The sequence below is a fragment of the Camellia sinensis genome, chromosome 9, assembly GCF_055761805.1.
Source record: "Camellia sinensis isolate YWXY chromosome 9, ASM5576180v1, whole genome shotgun sequence".
NCBI classification, from domain to species: Eukaryota; Viridiplantae; Streptophyta; class Magnoliopsida; order Ericales; family Theaceae; genus Camellia; species Camellia sinensis.
The window spans coordinates 73,873,699-73,887,863 of NC_138969.1; positions in this window are offsets into that span (position 1 = coordinate 73,873,699).

Consider the following 14,165-nt stretch of genomic DNA (forward strand, 5'->3'; position numbering starts at 1 on the left):
AATCAAAATGCTAAGAAACAAGGAAATCCCACTAGTAAAGGTTGATTGGAAAAACCACAGAGGGACTTATGCGACTTGGGAGACCGAGGAAGACATGATGAAGAGGTACCCAGATTTGTTCCCTCTAGACCCGATATTCTTTCAAAACGAAGGTAATCCGAGTTTGAAGGACCAAACTCTTTAAGGGGGGAAGACTGTAATAACCCCAACCCATGATTAACGTTAATCCATGATTAATTATGCCTAATAAGTAATCGAGATGAAATTCTGAATTAATTGCATATATGTGCTGCATTAATTGTGATTATATTTGTTTATCGTAGAAGTATCTGTTTGTTTTACTGTTTTGTCATGCGAATTGAAGGCCTTATCGGCATCCGGTCACGACATTGACTTGATTTATGAGTAATTTGGAATTTTTAGAATTTTATGGTAGGTTTAATTGAAATTCGATTCGGAACCAAATAATTAGAATAATTAATGCTCATTGATTAGTTAAAGCGAAGATTAATTAAGTCAACTTAATTGGACCTATATAAGGCTCATGTAAATTCTAGACTACATTTACACTCTTGTTCCTATACTCTTAAGCTTCAAAATGTGAGAGAGGGAAAAGTAGAGTGAGGGAGTTGAATTAAAGAAGGAAATGAAGGAATTGTTAGAGATTTCAAGGGAATTGGCTTGGCACCTTGGTGAACTCACCATTAAGAGCTTAGTTGAGAAGTTAAGGTAAGAATTCAACACCTAGATGACATAAGTATGATGCCTAGAACATGAATTCAAGAGAATTTAGTTGTGTAATACAAGAATTGAGCTAGAATTGATGAAATTGAGCCATATCTTGCATGCATGCATAATTCTCATGATTTTGAGGTTGAATTCAAAGAATTTCCTCTTGCATGCCCTCATTTTGGCATTGTTCTAAGAATTCAGCAAGGTTTTGAGTTAAACACTTCATTGGATCATGTTTTGAAAGCTTTGAACTTGTATCTTTACATGCATGATATGCAACAATATGTTTTCACAATTTTAAGTTGAGTTTTGAACAATTGACAAAGATTTTGGGCTTAATTTTGCAAAATGATGTTGAGTTCATCATGTTTTATCAATTTACAAGTGATTTCTCAAGTTTTGGCCATAGAGACCATAATTTGTAGCTTTGGAATTGAGTTGTGACCTTGAATCTGCAATCTAGAAATTCCAGATTCTGCTTTTATGATCGAACAACAGAACCTATGCTTAAGTGACCACTCTGTGATCTTGCACTTTCGCTCGAGCAACCAGAAGTTGGCTCGAGCATGAAACGCATGCTCCTAGAAGCTCATACGTTTTGCAGACCGCTCGAGTGACAAGAGTTGCGCTCAAGCAAAGACCTCTATCACACGCTCGAGCGACTATCGAGTGGAGAAATCATAGAACTAGTACTTATGTAGAGTTTACAGACTGCTCAAGCGAAGGAAGTTACGCTCAAGCGACCACTCATAAACCTCTACTCGAGTAAGGGAAGTTACGCTCAAGCAAGAACCGTATTTTCAACATATATGACTAAGTGTTCCAAGTGCATTTTAGCATCCTCATTGCATCGTAGGCATTCCTAGGCCAAGATTATGACATAATAATGAGGATAAGATTTCGAAACACATGAGGAATGAAATGAAATGAGTTAAGTACGATCCGAGTGTGTGTTTCAGTTTGTGTATCTGTTATGTTTGTGTAGGTCACGCACCATAAGCTGTTGATCCATTGGTTGCAATCGAGCTATCTGTGCAACAATCTGTGAGTAATGACTTTGCAAAGTTATGTTCGATTATAAGTATTTTTCGACTGAAATGATATGATATGTTTTCTGAAATGCTATTTTGTGAATCATGAATGAATGCCCATTTTCTGAAATGTATTTGTGGCATCCTTAGTACACGTGACCCTCGCCCAAGGGTAACAATACCGTAGCCAATATGTACGTGGCCCTCGCCTAGGGATAACAATACTGAGGCTTATATTCATGTGGCCCTTGCCCGGGGTAACAATACCGATGTCTATGTTCATGTGGCCCTTGCCTGGGGGTAATAATACCAGGGTTTCTTGTGCACAAGATGTGGACCTATGTGGTCATCGGTTCTGACTATGCAAATTTGATATGATATAACAGCTAAATGGATGTACCACATATAATTGCTATGATTTCTGGTTAAGTATGCGAATCTGAATTTGCTTCTGATCTGACATCTGCTATAAGACATCATTCATTAAATTCTTTACTCCATTATTATTCACGAGGCTTTGCTCACTCTATTTATATTATGTATGTAGGTGACCAGGCTCAGAATTGATGACTTGGAGTTTTGGTGTGTCAGCCACCGTTTTATGCCTCCCGTGGACGTTCCGGATTAAGTCAAGCCTTGTGGCCATGTTTGTGAACATTTAAGACTTTATTTTCTGTTGATATATGAGCAAACTTTTTTTTATCTGTATATGGGGCTCAGTTTCCTTTTTGCTCTATCTATAATGAATGTGACGTAAGGCAACTTTATTTTTGACGTCACGTATTTGTATATAAAGTTTTAAATTTTTGTCCCATATACATCAGCACATCTCTATGGACAATGTATTTTATATATTTGCTTCCGCAGCCTCTTGTAATTTATGATATTCAGGTCAGAGGCCTTTGGTGATCCGATGATTACTGGCCAGTTGTGACACTAAACCTAGCGGGGTGGGTTTGGGTCGTGATAGAGTGGTATCAGAGCACGTGTTATACCGTACACACGAATCCATATGAGCTATAGGGTGCCCTAGAAAAGAAGTAGGGACATTACATCTACATGTGTGAGTGTGTGTTAAATTTTGTAAATGTTAAAATTGAATCTGAATATGAACTCATGAACTCTTACAATTGAAAGCAATGAACTTACTCCGAGCATCGCGAACAAGATTATTCCTTTGTTTATTATTGCCTTGTTTACTTGTAGCAAATGGAAAATACAAGAAGTAATGATGGCACTGAGGCTTCTGAGGCCCAAATGAGCAGAATGGAATAGATGCTTGCAGTTTTGACTAAGGCAATGACGCAACAAGAGAGGCAACAACCGTTACCTCCACCACCTCTGGTGCCAGTTGAGCCAAAAAACACTGATATTGTTGCACTAACATAGAAGTTCAATAAAATGAAACTGCCAATCTTTTTGGGTGGGATTGAGCCGTTGAAAGCTGACACATGGCTGCCAGAGACCGAAAAGATATTTGAACTATTTTCGTGCTCGAAAATGTAGAAAGTTCTTTTGGCCACTTATACTCTAAAAGAAAAAGCTAGACGATAGTGGATGTTTATCTAAGATGGCAGTGGGACTATGACATGGAATCAGTTTAAAGTAATATTCTATAAGAAATATTTTCCGCATTGCATCAGAGATCGTAAGGTGTTAGAATTTCAAGAACTTAAGCAAGGCAAGATGTCCGTAACTAAGTATGAGGCTAAATTTATCGAGTTGGCCAGATTTGCTTCTCATATGGTTGACACATATTACAAAAAGGCTCAAAAATTTGAAGGGGGATTAAATCTGGATGAGTTTGATCGAGTAGGCATTCTAAAGTTGCCTATATATGTGGAAGTACTTGATAGAGCATTGATGGTAGAGGCCATTTTGGTAGCAAAGAAACAAGCTCCAGTTCCAACAACTGAATGGAAGGGTAAAAGATCTGGATTTAACTTCAAGAAGAGTCGGTCATTTGTAAAAAGGCAGAATACGGGATCCTCTAGTAGCTCTAGTCATAGTAATGGATCTATTGACACAAGTATGATGCCTAGAACATGAATTCAAGAGAATTTAGTTGTGTAATACAAGAATTAAGCTAGAATTAATGAAATTGAGCCATATCTTCCATGCATGCATAATTTTCATGATTTTGAGCTTGAATTCAAAGAATTTCCTCTTGCATGTCCTCATTTTGGCCTTGTTCTGAGAATTCAACAAGGTTTTGAGTTAAACACCTAATTGGATCATGTTTTGAAAGTTTTGAACTTGCATCTTTACATGCATGATATGTAATGATATGTTTTCACAATTTTAAGTTGAGTATTGAACAATTGACAAAGCTTTTGGGCTTAATTTTGCAAAATGATGTTGAGTTCATCATGTTTTATCAATTTAAAAGTGATTCCTCAAGTTTTGGCCCTAGAGACCATAATTTATAGCTTTGGAATTGAGTTGTGACCTTGAATCTGCAATCTGGAAATTTCAGATTCTGCTTCAACGTTCGAACGACAGAACCTATGCTCAAGTGACCACTCTATGATCTTCCACTTTCACTCGAGCATGAAACGCATGCTCCCAGAAGCTCACATGTTTTGCAGACTGCTTGAGCGACAAGGGTTACGCTCGAACGAAGACCTCTGTCACATACTTGAGTGACCGTCGAGCGGAGAAATCATACAACCAGTACTTTTGCAGAGTTTACAGACCGGTCGAGCAAAGAAAGTTGCGCTCGAGCAACCACTCATGAACTTCCGCTCGAGCGAGGACCTTATTTTCAACATATATAACTAAGTGTTTCCAAGTGCATTTTAGCATCCTCATTGCATCCTAGGCATTCCTAAGCCAAGATTAAGACATAATAATTAGGATAAGATTTAGAAAGACATGAGGAATGAAATGAAATGAGTTAAGCATGATTCGAGCTTTTGTTTCAGTTTGTGTATCTGTTATGTTTGTATAGGTCACGCACCGTAAACTGTTGATCCAGTGGTTACAATCGAGCTATTTGTGCAACAATCTGTGAGTAATAACTTTGTAAAGTTATATTCGATTATAAGTATTTTCCGACTGAAATGATATGATTTGTTTTTTGAAATGCAATTTTGTGAATCATGAATAAATGTCTATTTTTCTTAAATGTATTTGTGGCATTAGTTCACGTGGCCCTCGTCCGGAGCTAACAACATCATGGCCAATATACACGTGGCCCTTGCTTAGGGGTAACAATATTGAGACTTATATTCATGTGGCCCTTGCCTGGGGGTAACAATACCGAGGTTTATGTTCACATGGCCCTTGCCAAGGGGTAGTAATATCAGGGCTACTTGTGCACAAGATGTGGACCTATGTGGTTGTCGATACCGACTATGAAAATTTGATATGATATGACAGCTAAATGGATGTACCACATATAATTGCTATGATTTCTGGTTAAGTATGCGAATCTGAATTTGCTTCTGATCTGACATCTGCTATGGGATATCATTCATTAAACTCTTTACTTTGTTATTATTCACTAGGCTTCACTCACTCTATTTATATTATGTATGTAGGTGACCAGGCACGTAACCAAGATTAGAGTTGATGACCTGGAGTTTTGGTGCGTCAGCCACCCTTTTGTGCCTTCCAAGGAGGTTCCGAATTAAGTCAAGCCTTGTGGCCATGTTTTTGAACGTTTAAGACTTTGTTTTCTGTTGATATATGAGCAAACTTTTGTTTATCTGTATATGGGGCTCAGTTTTCTTTTTGCTCTATCTGTAATGAATGTGACATAAGATGACTTTATTTTTGATGTCACGTATTTGTATATCAAGTTTTAAATTTCTGTCCCATATACGTCAGTACAACTTTATGGACAATGTATTTTATATATTTGCTTCTGCAACCCCTTGTAATTTATGATATTCAGGTCAGAGGCCTTTGGTGATCCGAGGATTACTGGTCGGTTACGACGGTAAACCTATAGGGGTGGATTTGGGTCGTGACAGAAGAAAACTTATAATAATGGGGATTTGTGTGGCCACTGAATGAGGCACCAGTATTATGGTGCTTTATCTGATATCATTGAGCTGAATTATTTTGACAAGTTAAAATATGTACTATTCAAATGCAATTGGGCTGATGTAAACTCAGGCAGAGGCTACAAGATAGATGAATATGGCTTTAACCTTGTGAATTTTTCTCATTTGATGGAGAACGGTTAAATGATGAACCATTTGTCTTGAGAACCAATCATTTGTCAATACGAAATTCATAGAACATCCATACGAAATCCATGCTAATCATTTGTCTTAAGAACGGTTAGAAGAAATCCATATGAAATCCATAAAACATCCATGGAATTTTTCTCAATGATTCATATTATTATTTTCCTCTTTACTTGGTGGATTAGAAAAATCCAAAGGCATTTGGGATCTGATTTCGTGTGTGCATAACGCAGTTAGATATCAATCTTTAGATTGGGCTTCATTGTATCCTGGAGGCGGATTTGTGGATAACTCGATGTACACCATATTTGACAAAATTATTGGGGGGCGAATATCGTCTTAAGGAAAGCGACGCTTTAACACGCCTTGAAACAATACTAATTATTTTATGCTTTATATCTTTCTATCACATTTACCAAATTTGCACCAACAAGTGGGTGTTTAAATAAAATGTATCAAAATTAAAAAAATTTAAAGTAAATGATCAAAGAAAGAAAGTAGCAATCCAAAGAATTAGATAAATTACGGGAGAGTAATAGCAGTGCTATAATAGGATTCACATCCCAAGTTGATTTATTATAGTTTGAGTAGAAAGAATCCTAATAACCTGTAGGCTTGTAAACAAATTGATTGTTATTAAAAAATGGCACCCCGGTATAACCCTTACTAAAAATGTCAGTTTGCCGATATGGGTAAAAATTTTCAATGTGCTCTTGAACTTTGGACTAAGGAGGGTTGAGTTACATGGCATGTTTTATCAGTAATACATTGAACCTTGATGAATTTACCGAAAACCATAGCCGGTTAACATTTTCTAGAATTTGTATTGAGATAGAAGCTACTAAAGAGATTCCACCCTCCTTTGTTGTAAACTTAGGATATGGAGAACCGTTCGAAATCAAAGTAGAAGTTCCTTGGAAACCCCAAGCGTGTGGAGAATGCAAAATATTTGGTCATGCTACAAGTTTGTGTCCAAGTAAACCAATAACTCAAGGTCATAGTAAACTCAAACAAGAGTGGAAGGCCAAAGAAGTGGTTGAGGCGAATGATGAAGGCAAGCCAAGTGAATGGGTTGAAGTAAAAAAAAAAAAAAAAGCAAGGATGTCGTTAATGTTCCTATGGGTAACTTTGTTCCTATACCTCCTCCATCTTCATCGAATGCATTTGATATTCTCAATACTTGTGTAGCCAATGAGGAGGTTTCTTTTTGTGCGAATCTTAAGAGCGTGCTTAATGCGAATTGCTCCTCTTTGAAAGTGACTAACCCCTTAAAAGATATTCCAAATGAAGTGGCTTCAAAGAAAGAGAAAGAAATTGTCAATGATGTGGGTAATATAAATGTGTTAGCCCCTAGACAATCTTCACGTTCCAAATGAGCTCCGCAATCCCTCCCGGATGGAACTTTCGTTGTTCCACGGACAAACCCATCTTCAAAAGTGGAAACCAAGAAAAAGCTGCTTGAAAGAATCGCTAATCTTAAACTTGCTCAAGAGGTTAGCCTCTCTATAAAGTCTAAGAAATCAAGTCGTAAGACTCCTATGAAATCGTAGTCATGTTCGTTGATTGTTGCCTAGCCTAGCTTTTGGATTCTTCTTGTATGTTATTGTTAGATTTTAGTATAGAAGGCACGCGTGTGTTTCCCTCTTCAAAGGGTTTGTTGCCTCTGGGCGTGTAATGAGTCTCATTATAATATCTATTTTTTTGGGTATAAAACTTATGACTTACCTACCCAAAATAAAACAAAAGAAATATATTTATAAAAAAAAAAACTTCATATCCTTATAAAATATAGTATTGCAATTTAGATTCAAAAAATTAGATATACTTTCTAGATCCAGTGATGTGGCATTCTAATAAATTATCCAAGTCAACTCTCTCTCTCTCTCTCTATATATATATATATATATATCTTATTTATTATGTAATTATCAATCAATCATCTTTATTGATACATCACTGAACTTAAAAAGTAAGTCTAAAAAGTGAGTATATATATTATTTTCCTATAAAATTTATATACAAAATTTTTGACAAAAATAATTTGGGAGTAATATTGTTACAAATATAGGTCATCTTGTTAGAGCATTTGCTCTAAAGTCATAAAATCAAGATTTATCATATATATTTTTTTTGTTTAAGCTTTTTATTTATATAACACTATAAAGAAACATAAAAAATACTAACCAAAGATAATATTAAGATAAAAACGATAAGAAGTTGTTGGGTGGTCATAGACCAAATACATAAAATATCTCAAGTTTGCAATTATTAATTAATGTGTAATACTGCGCTTACTATCTTATTATTATATTATCTTTTATGTATCAACTCATGAGTTTTCATATTATTTGACATAAACTTAAATAGTGATATTCATTTCACACAGCTTGTTTGGTTTCAGAATTTAGAATTTACTTTTCAAAAAATTAAATTTTTTTATTTTTCGTGTTTTTTTGTTTTTATTAAATTTTTTTAATATTTTAAGTAATTTTTTTAAATTTTAAATACACTTAACATAAATACACTTAAAAGTATAATATTTGTGAAATTTTTTTTTCAAAAAACACTAAATACCAAATATATAAAAAAAAATACGAAAATTCAGTATATTTTTTGTATTTTTTTATATTCTTGTATTATTGATTTTTTAAAATATTTTTTTATAAATATTTTACCTTTTAGATACATTTAAGTAAGGTGTATCTAAAAAAGTAAAAAAAATTATTTAAATTTTAAAATTTTAGTAAAAAAAAAAAAAAAAAAACACACACACACAAAATTAAAATTTTAAATTTTAAAAAATTAAATTTAAAAAATTAAAACCAACATTAAAGTTGGTATAAAAAAATAATAAACATAATATTATTATTAGTTAATTTAATGGGACCTGTCATGTTATTGGGAGATAGATCCACATATATGGACCGTTGAGTGGTGTAGAGTATTGTTCGTAGATAACTAAAAAGGAGACACGTCTTGCATAAATTTAAAAATAAAATAAAATAAATACGGGGCAGGGAGACGTGACCCCTACTATCTCTTGGATTTAACCTTGAATTTAATTTTTTTAATTTATTTGAAAAGAAAGTAAAATTTTGCGACTTTGTAGTTTTTGATTCTATTTTTTTGCACTCAAATTGAAATTAGGAAAAATTAGTCAAAGGTCCTTCCCTTATTTTTAGTAATAGAAGAGATCTACAATATTATTTTATGATGTCTAAGGTCCCTCAATTCCCACATCCATATATCACAGAGAAATTTGACTCAAATCAGACCTCATTTGCAAACTGAATTCATAAGGCAAGATCTGATAAACAAAGATGCATAAATAGATACATATGTAAGTATGTATATGTAGAGAGAGAGAGAGAGAGAGAGAGAGAGAGAGAAGGAAATCTCTATGAGAGAACCTAGAGCCGAGCTTTGCATAAGAAGAGAGCTTGACGTTGAGATCGCCATTGATCTTGCGAGCCTCCTTCCTCAATTTTGAATCCTTCAAAGCAACTGAAATTCATGGCTTTCACTCACTAAAGACACTTGGACAATGTCTTCTCTTTTGGTCCAATACACCCAATTCCCAACTTTTAATCATATAAACATTTTCATATCTTCGTATACGTATGTACATAATAACCAACAATTAAGTCAAAGACCCAACCAGAAAAAAAAACCAAAACCCTAGTCAAGAATCCTTATAGCGATTCATTCATGTGAAAAGAATTGGGTAAGTCCATTTATGTGGGTATATATATATATATAATAGTAAGAGATTAATGATGAGACTGAGATGGGTTTTTTCTTCTGGGTGTGAGATTGTGATAATGAGAGGAACGGAGGCTACAACAAAGTTGCCATTAAATAGAGAAGGAGAGGAAGGGAGGCCACAAAATTGCCATTAAATAGAGAAGGACAGAGAGAGAGAGCGATGAAAGTGACATTGGGGGGGTTTACTTGCTTGCTCCTGTGTCATTTTTCATGAAAATCCTTTTCATGAAAAATACCTTGAGAGTTCTTTTATGAAAATCCTTTAAAACTATTCCTTTAGAAGTTGAGAGCAAAGCCCTTGTTGCAGTGAAAGAAACTCTTTTCTTAGCAAAGAAAATGGGTTCTGCGAAGAGTGAGTTCAGAGAAATTGTTTTAATCAAACCATAGAAAAATTTCTCTGTGTTGTTCACAATTTTAAACAAGGTAGAGAAAATTACTCAGAGAAAATTGAAATTTTTCTGGCTTTGTTCACAAATTTCTTTGACTTTGTTCAGAGAAAATTGAAATTTCTCTCTAGATAAATTCTAGACTTCTTAGATAAATTTTTAACTCAAGCCTTTATCATTTTCTTCCTCCAGAGAAATTCTAGGAATCCAGAGAAATGTTTACATATCTTTACAGTACTACCAAAAATCCCATGGATGAGTGGTCAGAACTTGGAACAACCAATGTAGCAACAATGGCTGGTTATGGATATGGGATTCCAATAAGCTGCTTATATACCAAATATTTTGGAGGGGATCTGCAAATCATCTCCATGGAAGGATGTGGTAAGTTAATTATTGTACTGTGTTGCACCGTACATAAATGCAAGGATTCCTAAATGTATCAAAATCAGCATTGTGCACATATAATGTGCCTCCATGACTGTTGTTGTCCTGTTGTTTTGAGTTTACCACAAAATGCTTGTTATTGGACATCCAAAGTTAAAGTTACATTGTTTAGTTGATATCTGGACCTGTAGTAGGATTTTTCTCTGATCCACAATATTATTTCTCTAGGTTAGAAGGAATTTTCTCTCGGTTTTTGTGAATTTCTTTGGGTTTGAGGGAATTTTTTCTAGGTTTTTGTGAATTTCTCTAGGTTGGAAGGAATTTTCTCTAGGTTTTTGTAAATTTCTCTCGGTTGGAAGGGAAAATTAAAAAAGGCCATTGTTGATGAGAGCTTTTATAGATATCTATGGGTACTTTTTGAAAGTTGATTTGGAAGATCTCTTTCTTTCTCTCTCTCAATTTACTTGATGGGTTGGGTTCTTCTTCAGCTCTTCTTTTGTGGTGGTAATATATCATAATATGTGCTCTTTCTCAGATTATTTTCCAGAGAAATTTGGTATTGGAAATGTGTAAAATTTCTCTATGATGTGTCCAGAGAAATTTGGTGTGGGTGATATGCAAAATTTTCTCTATGATATGTCCAGAGAAATTTGGTGTTGGTCCAGAGAAATTTGGAATTTTCTATGTGATTTGCCAAGAGAAATTTAGAATTTTCTTTGTGATGTGTCCAGAGAAATTTGAAATTTTCTCTGTGATTTGTCCAAAGAAATTCTCTGGATCAAATTTTCTCTAGATTCATATTGAGAGACCTTAGACATTATGAAAATATTGAGTGTCCTTTATGCTATAAAATCTTAATACCATGGATCTTTAAAAAAAAATCTCCATAAAGAAATTGCTAAAGGTCCATATCATTGGTGATTATTCAGTATTCCCGGAGTATGGACACGTGATGCTCCATAAGATTTTGATTGGTAAAGAGGGGTATGGGCCCACGATTTGTGTTGGGGATGGGGGAACAACATGAGACTAAGTAATTGGTGATTGGCTTGGACTATGGCCATGTGGCGTTCTGGGATTATTGAATAATTTCCCCTATATCATACTCAACAATATTTTACTTACTATTCATTATACTTGATTTATTATTCAATCAAACTCCATTTACTACTTAATAGGATTCGACTTACTATCAGACTTGACTTACTATTCAATATTACTCCATTTACTACTTTATTTAACTACTACTCAGGGACCATTTGGGAAGCCAAAAAAAAATAAAAAACTAGCGTTTAGCTTGAGTGATGCTATTAGCACTCTACGAATTTTTTTGGATTCCCTATTTCTTTGGACCCCAACTTATAAATTTTGAAACCCTGAAAATTTCTTTTTCCCCCAAATAATATCAAAATTATCCTTATGAAAACATTCCACTCATTGAATGCACACATTCCACACCCCCACACCCCAAAGAAACCTCATTTCCAAAAAAAAAAAAACCCTAACAAAGCCCACAAAGAAGAAGAAGAAGAGGTAATGTGATTACTGTCTATGCTGCCTCATTCACCATTGTCGCAATTGGTATGCTCTCTCTCTCTCTATATATATATATACACATAATTTCTTAGTTTTCTCATAATAATTTATTCTCTTGCAATTTTTTTTTTTATAAGAAATGGTTTAGTTTTCTCAGTAAAACAGGTCCGAACCTATTAATAATGTTCGGTTACCGATTCTCGAACAAATAAACAATGTTCGGGCCTGTGTTCCTAAATTTAATCATATGTTCGGGAGTTCAATCCCGAAAAAATGACGAACATATTTTATTATTTTTGCCATTGTTTTCAAGAAACTTACACTGACAAGGCTAATATCATCTTAGCTCAAAACAATATCAAAGCTATGAACCTCCTCTTGTCTTATGGAGTTATGGTTGCTAAAAAAACTTCTACTCATTGTCATTGCCGGAGAAGTGTAGGTAATCAAATGGTTGCCACCGTTACCGTCGAAATATTACCGGCAAAGGGTTTTCAAGGTTTTAAGAGTGGGTACGTTTTGAATGTGGGATTTGGAGAAGATGGATGAGTGGTAATGGAGGTGGGTGCTCTCATAAACCCTAATTCATGATGTAGTAGGTGTGTAAGTTTAATTATGAGACGAGGTGCCCCAAAATTAATGATGTTCTTTGTAGTAATTTTATTTGAGGTTATTATTGTAAAAAAAAAAAAAAAACCTAAGAACTAAGGGTCCAAAATAATTTATGGGATGCTAATAGCAGCACTCTTTAGCTTTTAACCTATTTTGTGCTACATCACCTCTTATATTTTTACAAACAAAAGGATAAAAAAGCCAAAAAGTCAGCTTTTAACCAACTTCTCAAATCACATCAAACCTTACTTATAACTCAATGATACTCAATTTATAGAGCCATAATAGAAATTAGGTCTAGGCAAGCATTCATTAAACCTGTCACCAATTCGCTACAAAATGAGCAATTTCAATGGTCTGAGTGAATGGATGCAAATATATATTTTTTTCAATATGCCTAAGTTCAAATAGATGGTGAATAGGAAGCCACCCGATTTATGAGTACCCATTGTTTGGTAGAGATTTGGTGATGAATTTTTACTTAAGAAAATGAATAGACATACATTGACAATTATGTCTTTTTATATATTTTGAAACATAACAATTTGTTTGTTATATTTTTTGTTGGCATTTTACAAAATGATGCTATACTTTATGCTTTACATGTTAATAAAATGACCTTTTATTAATTAGTAATTATAACTATTTATGAAATATAAAAGTTGTCATTATTTTTTATTATAAAAAATAAAGATTAAAAACTTTTATCCCAAAATAGTAAATAACTATTAGAAAATAGTACGAAAAATGTCCAAAGTAATAGAGCCTAACCGTCAAATCAATCCTCATCCGCTCGTCAACCTACATGGTCGGCTCATTCCCCATAAGCTAACTAAGCGGATGGATGAAGATTGATTTTTGAATGGTAATTAAACTCATTTAAACCACACTTACTACTGAATAAGACTGTATTTACTACTTTATCAGACTTGACTTACCAATCACGCTTACTACTCAATGAGACTCTACTTACTAGGTGGTAAAATGGATGGTAAGTGGTGAGTTGAGCCACAAAGAGTTGCAAGTAGAATGAGAAGGAATGACAAGTGTTGTGTTTTCGAATGGTAATTAAACTCATTTAAACCACACTTACTACTAAATAACACTGTACTTACTACTTTATCAACTTGACTTACCACTCATTTGAATCACACTTACTACTCAATGAGACTCTACTTACTACTTTAACAAACTTGATCCTTACTAGGTGGTAAAATGGATGGTAAGTGGTGAGTTGAGCCACAAAGAGTTGCAAGTAGAATGAGAAGGAATGACAAGTGTTGTGTTTTCGAATGGTAATTAAACTCATTTAAACCACACTTATTACTAAATAACACTGTACTTACTACTTTATCAGACTTGACTTACCACTTATTTGAATTACACTTACTACTCAATGAGACTCTACTTACTACTTTAACAAACTTGACTTATTAGTAATTTAAACAACACTTATTACTCAATAAGACTCTATTTACTATTTTATCAGACTTGACTTAACACTCATTTAAACTACAGTT